Source organism: Cygnus olor, chromosome 1 (genome assembly GCF_009769625.2).
Source record: "Cygnus olor isolate bCygOlo1 chromosome 1, bCygOlo1.pri.v2, whole genome shotgun sequence".
Lineage (NCBI taxonomy): Eukaryota > Metazoa > Chordata > Aves > Anseriformes > Anatidae > Cygnus > Cygnus olor.
In genome coordinates this window covers 37,007,418-37,021,969 of record NC_049169.1, presented here as the reverse complement: position 1 = coordinate 37,021,969, position 14,552 = coordinate 37,007,418, and the positions used below count along the sequence as shown (strand labels likewise).

At 42.1% G+C, this 14,552-nt stretch overlaps 1 long non-coding RNA gene across 1 annotated transcript; it reads left to right on the top strand.

The window, feature by feature from the left end:
- Window positions 1-3,120: 3,120 nt before the first annotated feature.
- On the top strand, window positions 3,121-14,273 carry LOC121067846. The gene is made up of 5 exons (XR_005818480.1): window positions 3,121-3,190; window positions 4,664-4,753; window positions 9,940-10,012; window positions 10,608-10,684; window positions 13,066-14,273. It is a non-coding gene; the product is annotated as an uncharacterized LOC121067846 (long non-coding RNA).
- The last annotated feature ends 279 nt before the right edge of the window (window positions 14,274-14,552 follow it).

The following is a 14,552-nucleotide window of genomic DNA, read 5'->3' as shown; positions in this document are numbered from 1 at the left end:
CTCCAGTCAGACAGGGAAATTGGATTTGGGTCTCCCACATAATGGATGAGTGCTTCTGCCACTGCACTGTTGTATATAAAAAAACAAAACAAACAAAAAAAAACTGCCCTTGCTGGCTGGCTTTGAAGGGCATAAAAAAGGCAGGCTTGCTCTGCTTTTCTAGGAGAGAGGTTAGCCTCCAAGCTCAGAAGAGAGGGAGCCATGGGACACACCTCTTAAACCCTTTTTCTCCTCAAAGTGCAGTTCTTTTTTTTATTATTTTTTTTAAATGGAGCACCTCCAAAATCCTCTAACTCCCCCCACACGCTGGAGCTCAGCACCCTAGGAAAGGGTCTAGACTCCTGTATCCACAACAGGCATCTCAAATTAGGTGGTGCGAGCCCTGGCACGCGGTGATTTGGCCCTGAAATGTCTGTGTTTGTTTAAAGAGCTATATGCTGAGCCAGGTCAGTGCCTATTGCATTAGTCATAACAGGCTTTCAAGATTATAAATGGGTAAAGTGCTGAGTAACTTGTGATTCAGCCTTATTATGATTTCTAAGTACATATTACTAATACACTCCCGGCTATTACACTACTTCCCTCCAGTTCTCCACCTACACGCGCTCCCCACACAAAGCCAGAGCTGTGAAAGCTCCATTTATTTTCGGTAGCTGGTAGGAAACGTGGAGCTTGCTCATCCTCCACTCAGAATTTCTACCATCATCAAAAACTCCCTTATTTTAAACTGTTTACTCTGTGCTGAGATGTTTTCCTTTGAAAACAGCAGTGACAGAGACCAGCCAGTTTCAGGCAAAGCTGCAGGTTCTGTATCTCCGTATGTGGTAATCAGTATTTTTTGCCTTTGTATTTGCCATGATTTATCCACGGGATTTTTTAAGGAAGAGTGAAAATTGAGCCATCAGGTGGTTTCTGTGGTAGAAGCTTGAATGCTTTATATAAAAAAAGACGACTTTGTTTCTTTTGGCATTATCTTAGATGAAGTTAATGGTGGGTGGAGGCTTCCCGGGAAGGAAATGTGTAGGGGTAAAAAATGAATTGTGGTGGGCCGCCACCCTGTAGGGCCTTGGTGGAAACCCTGAATAATTATCTGAATGTTTCAGGTTATGGAAGTTTGGGTCCTCAACCAGACTTTAGCAGAGCAGAGTGCTGCAGAAAAGCCTGTCTGTGCACCTTTCAGTTCAGTAGAAGAACACAGGCCAGTTCTCCCCTAAAAAAGGCAGACCCTTACTCACTAGAACAGTATTTGATCAACATTACTGAATGGAGACATCTGTTATGCCAAGAAAAGTTTCTTCTGAAAAAAAAGAAAGATTATTTGTGTGGTAAAAGTCTTCAGACTCGAAGGGCTGGGAGAGCATGGGGGCAGGGATGCCAGGTTCAAAGCGGTTCCCAGTGCCACCTTCATGCTTCTTTTCCTTGGACAGGGCTGTGGTGGGACCCAAACGTGGAAGACAGAGCCCTGTGGGTCCTGCAGTGGCTGGCTGGAAGAGAACAGCACCTCCAACCCCATACATGCCTTCTCCCTCTCTCTTTCCAGGGGCTGTCTGAGGACCCTGAAGTGACTAGGCCCCTAATTTAGGCACGTCAGTTAAGCACCTGAATTAGAAGCGATGAATCTGGGACCTAACGTGCAGATTACATGCATGACAGCTTCCTCTCCCTATTCCCCAGCTCCATTGAACACCTCAGACCCCAAACTTTTCTGTTGTGGTCCCAGCTTGGGAACTCCTGCGTGTGTCCAGAGATAGCTGCCAGTTATGCATCATTCTGAAACATCAGTGCAATGTTGTGGATGAAGCTCTGGGCATGCTGAGGTGGACACCACAGCAGTTCCCCAGGCCAGGGGAAAGAGGAGGGCTGTGGGGTGCCCAGAGCAGAGCTGCAGCAATGAACCTGCTGACTGAGGACGTGGGAAATGCCAAAAGAGGGAGGAGAGCTTGAAACTTATCCTCTTGCAGACATGCTGGCACCTCTCTTGAGGATGTGCTCCCACACGCCTGCAGAAGTGAGATTCATAAAGCAATATCAATTTTTAGGCATAAGCACAGTAATAATCATGGATTTATTTGGAAACACTGGTGCTATTTTTCCTCTTTGGCAGCATGTCTCAGAGGCTTTCCCAGGAAGGAGGGAGATTTGTGCTCCAGGTGTTCCTTCATTTGAGGATCTTCAAACTTCAGCTGCTGTGGCCAGGTGAGTTCTTTAGCCACCAGTTTTGGGCTATTATAGAGCAAAACACCCTGCTGAAAATGCACAGAGATATGTAAAGCTCATGGATCTGAAAGAAGATCTTGCTGAAGGGAACCTATTCCCTTAATCTTGCAGTTAAGGGCCTGTACTAGAAGTGGGGGATCCTGCTGGTCTGCTGGGCCTTGCTTCCAGGGCTCTTAATGAACTTATTTTAATCTGTTGATAAAGATAAAAACAACATGGAGAGCAGGGCCTGGGATGCACCCCCTTTCTTCCACCTCTCCCTGCTGCATCATTTCTACTGAGCTGCACCAGCACTGGCCTGAGGACACTGAGCAAAAACAGGCCCACTGGGAAAGGAGACAGGGACACCTATTCTTCCCAAGGAGACCCACGGGATTCCCCAGACAGAGGGGACTCAAGCCCATATTACCTGTCTCCCAGCGTCCTGACCAGCGAAAGTATCACCAAGGATTTCAAGGATATCACCTTGAAAACTGAGGAATGTTTTTCAAGTGTCTCACATGCAGTTGTGCTTTCTGATGTGAGGGCCATGCCTGGCAGTGACAGATTGCTATTGTGCACTCCAACCTATAAGCAAAGGTGGCTTAGAATGGAGATAGGTGTCATGTCTTTGTCCATGATTTGTAACCACAGGTGAAAAGTGCTACCAGCCTTGCTGCGTACTGTCAGTATTATTATACCTCACAAGAAGAATCCCATCAGCTGGGAAGGACCTTCCCAACATCTGTTAAATGTAGACAAAAAAAAAAAAGACCCAAACAAAAATAAAAATTGCAGAAGAGCTTGGGGCAGTGACTCATTTGGAGTAAATCCATGCATACCTTGAAGGTGTTTGTGGTGTTGCTCCAGCACACAACTGCCAGTGAGCTGTGGGTGGGAGTGCATGGTGCAAGCCAGGATAAGCAGAGGGTGGTGCCCGAACCCGGTGTATCGGCAGGTACATCTTTCAGATGACATCAGTTACTTCTGTAAGGTAGGTGGACGGAAATGACTGTTATTTCCTGTGAAGGCTGACCAGAAGAGCTTTCCATTTTGTAATTTTCATTTCACTTTCTTTAAATGTTTGGATGTTTTCCAGTGATGCCTTGTAGCTCCCATTATAATGCTGTTCCGAACAGAGACCTGTGTGAGTCACAGCGATGCCAAATTTAGAGCTCATCCTGGAAATGCCCAAACTCCTCCTTTTACTCTTTCTCCCAATCCTGTGAGCACTACACAAGCTTCCTCCAAATTTTATCCTGAGGTCCTCACCATACCACCTGACCTCCTCTTTGTGGTGAAATCTAGTTATTACAAAACATCTTGACCTCCAAGAGGTTAAGCAGGCAAGCTTACATTAAATCCGGAGACATTTGGGTAAGCGCTTTCTGACAAAAACAGTTTTACGTATTTGCAGTTCAAGGTCTGGTTCGAAGTGCAGTTCATAGAAAACAGAAAGGCAAGAAATTCACATTTAGAAGTCAAAAGTTCACAGTCAGGTTAAAGATACGGAAGGGAAAATAATGTTAATGGTCTTAAGCATGATTGTCTAAGGAATGTTCTCTGCCAGAACTGGTTGTGTGCCTGCGTGGTACAATTTGACAATTTAAAATTTGTGTCTGTAATTGTATGAGTTTATTTTTTGCATTATGGGAGTGATCACAGGGCATCTTTGGAACTATCTGTGATAATGAAATAAACATTTGTCCTTGTGCTCTTCCAGGAGTGTGGCCAGAGCAACTGCAGGAATAGGGTACCCCAGGTCTTCAGAAAAGCTGTCTGTAGCCTGCTTTCTTCCCTCTGCTTTTCTGGAGGACATACAACAAGGCTCATGTTGTAGACTGCAGCTTCAGCTGGAAGCGTCCTTTCTATAGATGCATTTTTTTAATGTTTTGTTATCCTTATCTGCAAAATAATCAGAATTACAGACAACTTACAGACTGTGTATTCAGCTGGGCACCTAGAGCTCATCCTGAAGATAAGCTATATCCATCAGAGGGATTTGAGGCTCAGCCCTGCTAATTGTGTTGCTCTTTTATCTTGCTACTTTATTTCTTCCAGCTTTTTTTCTCTATGGTAAAAATCATTACAGCATTTTTTGGACTAGTGCAGAGGTCACGGATCTATTTTTTCCCCACTCTGGTGTTACACCTATAATGTAAAAGGAAGTGCAGTCTTGTTTGAATTACCATTGTGTTGCATTTGGATGCTGTTGTGTCTGGTGGTCAAAGCAGTGGGAAAAGTAGCTCATAATCTGTGAAACACATGAACTACATTCCTGCGACATTTAGAAATACTTGGCAGAGAGAGAGTGTTGACTGAAAGGGAGCAAGGCATGGTTACCTTCCCTTGTAGTTTGCTTCATGCTATGGTGGCTAAGAATGCTGTTGCGTAGCAATTTTTAATTGAATTACTAATAGGCTAAGAGGCCAATTCCTTTATTTATTTATTTATTTATTTTCTGCAGAGAGGACACATTCATCACCACATGCCTTTTCTAATTTCCCAGCAAGTAATTGACAACATTTTCAAGGGAACTTCGTGAAGCTCACTGCAGGTAAAGATGCCTGATCCTTTACTGGAAATACCTTGACTGGGCCTTCAGCTTTTATTACCCATTACAATGTTTATCCTTCAGGAGATCAATTGCTTGCATTGAAAAATGTGGCAATATAATAATACTTCAGCTATAAACATCTTTTTTCCTTGCTGAGGAAGAGAAGAAAAGAAAACACATTCTATACTTAGCCCCACTAAGACAGTTTGGAACATTTTGTCACTTTGTCATACTCTCACCTATCCAAGTCTTGGTCAGTTTACTTAGCCAGAATTGCTTCCTTTGCATGGAGGGTATCAAAGGAAACCTTGAACCCTCAAAGATCTCCCACCATGCCATAGGATGTGATGGGATACTTCCTTATATCATGCCACAGAAACAAGTCTGGCAAGCTGCTATAGAAAGTTCTGATTATTTTAGGCATTTTGATCAAAACAAACAAACAAAAACACACAAAGCCATCATTATGATCTGGTGCCCAGGGAAGCCCTGTGCCAAATATTTTGTGATATGGCTAGAGCATGGGAGATGTGAGCTGTCTGCAGCATCTCACCCAGGAACTAGGCTTTCCCTGCTGTGGTACCCAAGGCTGCAGTAGCAGTGCGTTGTTCCTGATGTTTTCCAAACTAAGGCAGTGTCTGTCTTCTGGTTCAGAGAGTTGAAACACACATGCTGCATGGGTCTCAAAGTGGACTCAGGAAGCTGAATGTTCATTCTTCGATCAGAACGCCACACTCATTTCCAGCCCACTACTTATATATGATATTAATGTGTATGTATATGAAGGTGATAGCTATATCATATAAAAATTAAGTTATAATAGGTATATGATAGGTATAGTATCTGGGTCCTTGTGAAAGGCAGAAACAGAAAACCTCAGCACTTTGCTTATTCCTGTGGGACACACTTTCAAAACGGCTTTTCATGTTGCCACGTCCTTTGAAATGGTGAAACTTGCTCCTCAGCCGCACAACAACCAGAAGTCTTCAGGGCATCAGCTGGCATTGCAGACCCAGTTTGCCTCTGGACAGTGGCCCCTGTGCCCACAGGCTGACAGCCTTTATCATGGAGGGTGAGACAGAGGATTGATGTGAAGGTTGGGATGATGCCAGGACAGGTGACGAGGTGTGCAGGTGCTGAGCTGGCAGTGGGACAGAGAGGAAAGGCACAAGGGCTACAGGCTTCAGCCTTTCCTCGCCTACTGACACACCAACTACCCATAGTAGTTTTGTGTTTTCAAACAAAAAAAAGCCTTTTTTTTTTTTGAACTGTTTTTAAGGATAACTATTGTTAAGTAACAAACTAGTAATTTCACGACATACATTACTGTACACATTCAATGCCACCTAAACTGTGCTAACCTGCTATAATAAAGCTGTATATCCTCAAGCAGACTGCCCTGTCTCAAGGCTCTGTACCCCTGGGCTTCAGGGGCCAGATCTGGTAACACAGGTGTGTTTAAGAGCATTTGTTGCCATGGATTAGCAGTTTTATCATAGTGTCCAGGAGCTCTGGCCATGGAGCAGAGCCCTGTTGTACTCGGAGCTGCACAAATATGCTGGGATGTTGTCTTTATGCCTCAGCTTGATTAAAAAAAAAAAAAAAAAAGTGCCTGTGGGAGGAAGGTTTGTTTTGGCTGTAAACCAACATGCGCACAGTTTAATAACATACATCTATGTTCAGTGATTTCAGCTCTTATCTTTTAATTAGAAGCCATAGGACCCTAACCCAATTTTAAACAGCTTACAAGTGCAGATTTTATAGTCTTACCTTTTATTTTCTTTGTACTGAGGTAAAGTAGTGAGAAAATTGCTGTTAAAGAAAAAGCCCTTAAAGTAACTACTATTCCTGAACAGATTTTAAGTTTTCCTACCACCTTTGAAGTTGCCATATCCAGGTCTCCCTTAATTAATCCTGGGAACAGAATGACTTGACAAATGTGTGTTTTGCCAGTTTGGGAAGCTCTATCCTTATGAGGCCTTCAATTACATTAATTAATTAGTCTTATGTAATTCAATTCACGCAGCTGAATAGACCTAATTAAAAATAAGTACATTTACAAGCTATCTTGTTACAACAGCATTAAGGGTAATGAGTTCATTAAGTCCCGTGCGGAGGCATTATCAGGCTCAGCATACAGGCTGCAACATGTTGAAGACACTCACAGCTGGGGAAAGGAGGCTCTGCCAGCAGAGATAGCCTATCTGCACCAAAAGCATTTGCTTCAAAGATCGTAGATAACACTGGAGGGCTTAACAACGGTGTATTTTTAAGATGTAAATATGAGTAGAGAGTGGGCACATAAATTGCATAACACTCCTATTATGCCTTCTGTACTGGCTGATGGAAGCAAAGAAGTAAATCTAGGAGGTTACATCACTCCGTCTATTTCAAAGAAGTTTTCTGCTTGTAGATCAAGTTCTACTAGTATAGGGGAGCCTCATTCTGCTTACTCACTAAAATAGTGTCACAAACTGAAAAAGCTACTGTGCACGCTTGCAGTTCGTCTGGGTCCTCGTATTTGCAAGGTTAGTCCCAAAATGTTTGGCTGGTAACTTAAATAAATAAAACATGGCTTGCAACACTGTTGTGCTGCTCTGCTTTTAAAATTGTGAACTTTTGAAAAACCTCTTTTAGATCAAAATAACATAAAAAGCTTTATGGTAATACTGAAAACAGGATTTATTTTATGATATGCAGGACCGATAATTGATTCTTTAAAAGTTTGCTGTTTTCACATGATACGTTAAAATGTTATGTGCTGAACTGGCAGACACAGGAAATTTTTAATATGCTGAAATAAAATGTGCTTAAATAACCCTCCACAATACTCTTGCATTCTTTGCTTTGCTTATATTGAGAACCAGCCGTCACTTTTAAGTTTTAATAAGTTTCATATGTTTTGCAGAGGAACTGTGTTTGGTTAATTCTAACCTTTAATTAGTAGCCTCTGGATTGGTGTATACCCCAGGCACGGGGATGTTATTAGTGTGAACTGAAAGCTATGTGTGTTACTCCATAACAGATCAAAACAAACCTTGTATGCTCTGACAGCATTAAACCCCACTGAGACCTGGTGCAGGATATGGTTTTCCACTTGCAAAAGAAAATTGTAATTCACAAGCCTTTGCCAGATGTTGTCCCCCCAATACTTCAGCTTCATTACATACCTACTGAGTAGGTGGTCACCTAAGGTAAAGCTAAGTGTGCCCTGTTAGAACATTTGCTAGACTAAATAATTTCTCCATTTTTTTTCTTTTTTTTTTTTCCTTTAAAGAACAACAACAAATACAGAAAGGATGTGCTGGTAAATGTCTCTTTAATATTAATAGAATCCTGTTCTTTTCTGAGAGGAATGCAGACCCATGCTCATGATCTCTTATAGAGGGAAGACTTGGAGGATTAAGGGAACCTGCTGAGGACTTAACTTCTGCTAAACAATACCATTATAGATGCACACTGTACATCCAGTGCTGTAGCAGCACAAAAGTGTGATGCAAACAGAGTAAAGAGGGCAGAAGATCGTTACAGAATACTTTTAAAATAGGATGAAGAGGGTGTGTTTTGTTAAAGAAAAAGGTTTTCCTGGAAGAAAATATGTGTCACCTAAATGAGAGAATAAAATGTGTGAATAGCTGCTCGTTCCTGGCTTTTTGTTAGCATGTAGATAGCTGACACAAACACGTACTGTGATCAGATTGCTGTGATTTTAGCTGGTCTGCAAATGTCTGCTTTATTACCTGTACAATATGAAGAAAACTATTTCACTTTTTTTTAGAAAAAAGTTGAAAGTTTGCATTGAAAGAAGAAACTTGAACCAAAAATTGTGTTCAGCCTTTACCCAAATTTACCTTAGGAGCAGCTTTGGTGGCCCTTCCGTGGTGTCTTTGCATACTCCACTGTAAAAACAAAAACACCACTTAGATGTCGTAAATGTTGTTCAAACTTCTGTGATCCAAAAATATAAGTGAGGCAGGATCGTGGACAAAAAGTAAAATTAAAATAGTGCTCCTTAAATTGAAAACATGAAATAATTTTTAGACATAACTTCTTAAGCAATTTCATATAAATTCATGTAAGTAAAATGGGAGGTTTCAGTTTTAGGATACACAAATAGCTTTTGTTTGTTCCAATAGATTTTATAAGCGTGGCAAGCAGCTATTGCAAGTGCATTTTATATGGTGAAAAGCATTAAGATAACTTTTAGAAATAAATTAAATTCTTTTCACTTCTGAAGTTTTTGAAAAGAATTAGATCAATATTTGACTGAATGCTGCAAGTACATTAATTACAGTATGACTATTTGGAGTCAGAGAAATCTTATCTGTTACCAGGTTAGAAACCAGCCTGCGAACATCAGACATTCAGTGACATACTTACATGATCTATTTTTGACCGGGCTAATGTTGGCTGCATGATAAAGGGGCAGGTCCTGCTGACAAGTTGGCACAAGAAGCAAGTTAAGTGCACATGCTGGTGGAGCTATTGAAGGCGTTGTGCACTCAGGTTTCCTTACAGGAGCAGCCCTGCAGAGCTGTGTCCGTAGGCAAGGGTGCTCTCCTGCAGGATCAGGCCTGCCTGAATGCAAATTGAATTGCTCTATTGGTTGTTTTGATGCTTGCTTAAGTAATTTCTCCTGAAATGTATGGCAGCAATTACATTTCTTTCGTAAAAAGCATCGTGTAGCTTTTGTTCTGTCTACTGGCTCTTCTGTCAGGAAAGTCAATAGCCATCATGGAAGTGATTTAAAACTAGTCACACAGCAAGTCCTAGCTATTTTATTACAGTACACAGGGTGCAGTGTTGTTTCTTTGTCTAGGAATACCATGCCAGCATCTTGTTTTGAGAAATTACACCATATCTGTTTTTTCACACGTCTTGTGTTCGCTTTATGTCCATGTGAACTAGGAAAAAATGTTTTCTCTCATCAGCAAGAGCAAATTACTTTTTTCTGAATCAGGCATTTAAGGGTTTCCAGAGCTAGATTTTGTGTGTGAACAAAGCAATAAAATTTGCAGGCCAACCTGAGCTAAGCCCTGATATTTGCAAATAAGCTTGAAAACCCAGGGTAGTTTTTCCCCTTGTTCTCACTGACTTCCCTTCCTCTTACTTTGTAATACATAGACTAAGGAAAACCTACCAAATTCTAATCTAACAGCCTCTGAATTGTGTGTCTGTCTGTACAGGTCAACACTGCACGTCGTTTCTTTCATGCACATTATCTTCCTGAGACAAGACCTGGATTAATCTCTTCTTTAGGTGGGTGACTTTCAGTTCCTTGAGAGAAATCTGAACAGCATGAAAAAGGTTCTGGTCACAATTGCAGATCAGCTGTAAGTTCACATCCAATTGCACAGGATTTCCTTTGGAGGAATGAATGAATGAGAGCCATTTTATTTGTCAATTACATTGTTTGCCTCCAGAGGATAATAGTCAAGCAAATTAATTAGTGAAAATAAGCCACAAAACCATCAAAACATTCAGGCAAAGCTTCACTCAAACTAACATGTTCAATGAAACAGAAACTTGGACTGGCAGCTCAGTGTTTTTACACTATTTGTTGATTCTACTGACAGCTTTAATCATTGCTGAGCTGACACTCCAGTGGTACAAATGAGTAAATAAAATGTCAGTTTTGCTTACGATGACATTGAACATAACTGTTCAACCTTGACAGGTCTATATTTGTAGACAAGAGAATCACTTCTTTAGGTTTTCCGGCAAGAATAACACAGCTAAAATCTGCACAGACACCGGCTACCACATACATGGCCTGTAACCAATAAAAAACAGTGATTTTTATTTTCAATTCTTGGAGAAAAAATAATAATGTATTTTTTTTTCCTCTGGTCAGAATGACAGAGCAGCTGCAACATGTACCCGGTTCCAGATACAGGAGGAGAAGCCCAACCTCACCGAAATCAATGGGAGGTTTGCTATCAGCTTCAGTGGGCTCAGCCTTGGCTCTGCCCTCGGTTCGAAGGATTATGTGAAACTTTGTGTTTTTCTTCCAAAATTCTGTGTCAAAGGGGTTCTTTGTTTAAGGCATAACCTGAGTTGTCTGTCAAGCATGGGCCCCGATCCAGCAAAGCACTTAAGCACATGTGTAGCTTTGTTGAAACCAACGGGACTACCGCTTGCATGCTTAAAGTCACGCGTGTGTTTAAGTGCTTTGCCGGCCTGAAGCCTTGCAGAAGTCCTTTATATCATGTTGATTTCAAAGCACATTTAGTTATTACATCACCATGCTGTTCTTGGCAGGGAATGAATTAATAAATGAGACAAGGAGAGGTCCGGCAGGAGCTGCCGGGGGAGTGGGACACCACATTCCTTTCAAAACAAGGCCGTGGCAATAAGTTTTCAGGAGACGCAAATCAGCCACATAGGCAGTTGTAAATAACGGGCTGGGTGACATACTGCTGCCCTGTGTCTATTGCGAGAACGTATCGATACTGTGCGCTTTGTGTTTTTAATCTTTCCACAGACTTGGTTTCCACACGCCCTCCGAGGCCAGTGGGAGTCTGGTCTGTGGGAGAACTAACTGGCTCTTGCTCTCCGCATGGGATTTTTGTGCTATTTCTGTATGGCTGAAGAACAGTGCCGTTGCTTATACCACAGTACTGGCATGCAAATGCTATACAGATGCATTAAAGCCAAATTGCCTGCCTGAGTAGTAAGCATAGGGGTGAGTGGAGAGATGCTTACGCTCTCACATGAGCTGAGCTCTCCCGGAAAGATGCTTTGTGGCATTCAGGACGTGGTGGCTGTCCCTGTGCTGCTGTTTTGATGGTGGGGGATGCCTGCTTAGGAAAGAAGTAGCTGAATGGAAAGGAAAGAGCACCTTGGGAACAGGGCAGGAAAAGGCTGGCAGGTGTAAAGGGGAAGAAGAGGAGGAAGAAAGTAACAAATGATTAGCAGGTGAAGGCAATGTCCCATGAACAGCTGAAGCTCCCTGTTGGGACCTCTCACCAGGGTAGGATGCAAGCAAGGGAAGGGGGGATTCAGCCACGCTTGGCCATGACAGCAAGAACATGTCTGGAAAAGGGTGCCAGTGGGGGAAATCTGGGAATGGAAATTTGGGACCACAGAGATTCTGGCCTGTTGTTATTTGCAAAAGACATCAGTTTTCCCTTCGGTCTGCTGTAATTGAGTTAACTAAGATTTATATTGATCACATGAATGGGAGGGAACAACAAAAGCTATGGAAGTTTCAAAGTTATCTTCACACACAATAAAATGTAGATAAATAGTACAAGCCTAGTACTTTTTCCCTTGGAAAGTTTCTTCTAAGGAAGCCACTGTGCTACAGATACTGACAAGCAACTGGAAGAAAAAACTTCCAGTACAGAGGAGGCCGGGGGAAGAGAGGCCAAGCTCTCTGTTAGAGAGACTCAACTCCATATGCCTTTTCTGTTGAAATATGTGAAAACTTGGTAAGAAGAACAAGGGATTTATTTAACATTTCTAGGAGTTTGGCCCAGTTTCTCATTTCTCGCTTGTTTTGAATTTGTTTGCTTATTATCAATAGATTATTTTTATGCCATGCATGATCAGAATATGACAAAACGTGATATAATTTAAACAAAGCCAAACCAACTACAGTTTTGTAGTCTGAAAGGGGACATGATTTAGATTATTTCCTTGAACTAGGACCCAATATCCCCTTTGATGAAAGTTACAGGAAAGCTCTCAGCAGCAGCTTAAACACACACTGCCAAGCTCACAACAGAGAAGGAGCACTTGCACACTTTCCAGAGGATGTTTTGCATCCTGTTATTCCAGCAGCACGTGGCATTGCTGCTGTCATGTAGGCTGATTGCTACTTTTTATGGGAAACCCCATTTAGTGATGGGTTATAATCATTCATCTTTCTTTTCTGATGTGTACGTTGCACAGGGCTGGGACTTTATACGGCTTGAGGGCCTAATCCCAAGGCCCTCATAACCAGTGATAAAGTAGCTGTGATTTCTCTGGGATTTGGATCAATTTCTCTTCCTGTAATTGCTAATATAGGAGGAATGTTATTTTTGCTGTGATACTTGCATTAAGAATCACAGCTATCATTTGATCAAGCTTGTTGCAATATGTTTGCTAGCAAGAAACTTAACTTCTTTGAAGGTTTTAAATCTGCTAAACCATCTGGGAAAGCAAAGATAATGCAAAATGTAATTTTAATGTATGTAAATGTAATGCAAGATGTAATGCAAAATGTAATTTTAATCGATGTCAGAAGTGAACCACTTTTTACGATCAGATTCTTATCTGGAATTCTTATGAATAATGTACTACAGCTTCTACATTTCTTGTTTCAGGGCGGCTACTTCCTAATGATTCTTCCTTTGAAAACGTTTCAGGAGCGAGACAAGAAAAAGAAGACCTTGTGATAACACAATGCAGGATATGCCTTTTGTTTCCAATGCCTGCCATATTCAACCAGCTTGTCATGGTGTGCCATTCTGGTGTGACTCTGTGCCAGGCAAGGGTTATCCCTCCAGCCTGGCCTCTGCTCTTTGTCACTGCCCTCCTGCAGAGAGCAGCTATGACAGATGGGCATATCTAATATTTTCTTAATTTGGCTCTTTCAAACATCTCAATTTCAGCAATTTCGAGCCATGGGTCTTATGTAGCATGGATTTGTGTCTGCATGCAGGAGCCACCTCCTGCAAGGGAGAGGACCCCATGCCCTTCTGCTTTGCCACCCCCGTGAGCTCCTTGGCCATGGGCTGCCCACACAGGGTGTTATCTACCCCGGGGAGTGACTGCAAGACCAGCTCCAGCCACGATGGCCACAGGCAGGACACGGCCATGGCCTCTGTTCAAGCTGAGCCCATGGTGGTCTTGTCAGGCAGATGCACAAAAGCTTAAAGACACCAACAACTGCACCTTTTAAAAATCACTGAGCTATCTAACCTGTGCCACCAGAGAACAGTTATACGTGGAAAAAATTCCTTGGGATCCTTACAGGGGTTTTAACCCTCCACATGAATTGAGGCAAGTGGCTCTATTGAAGAAGTATGCCTGGAAACTAAAGTTAGAGGAAGGAAGCGTTAATTTAGGTAGGGATGTCAGTGCACGGACAGGCTGTGGGTAAAATTGACAGCACCTCCCAGAAAGAAATGGCTGCTATATAGCGTTAGGAATTAGGGAGGGCAGAGGTCTGCTGCGGGGGCCGGGAAGAAAGCTTCTGCACCAGGGCAGGGAGCAGGAGAGCACCTGGTCACTATTTGCTGCTTTCCTGCTCAGTTTGGCTGTTAGTGGTGGTGTTTGTCACTTTTCAGAGATGGCATTTCTTCTGCGTGACGCTATTTACTCTGAGTGTATGAGGAGGTGACCCATTGATTATCCTCACGGACAGAAAGAACAGAAAGTCAAGTTTCAAGCTATTGCTGTGACTTAAGAAACATGCAAGGCTTTTGCCTCTGGACATAATCAAGTCAACGTGTTCAGTATTGGTTTATGCTTAAAAAGCAAAGTAAAAGCAGATGAAGTGTATTTATAGGCTCATCAGCCAATGAATGGATGAAAGGGAAAAAGAAATTAATGGGAAAATGTCAGCCAGGATAGAGGAGGGACTCACTGTGAAGTTCATGTCCAGACCAACAATTTAGAGTTAATTCCAAAGACTGGAGTATATTGATTTACAGTAGAAGAAAAATTGACACTTTATCAACTTTGAATTTCAAAATAAACCAGTAAAAATAGTCTAGGGTGAAGGAGATTCTTTTGCCAGACTACCTTAGACTGGGAAGGGCTAAGGGGCACTTAGATCTGGCCACTTGAAAATGTGTGGTTTTGATTT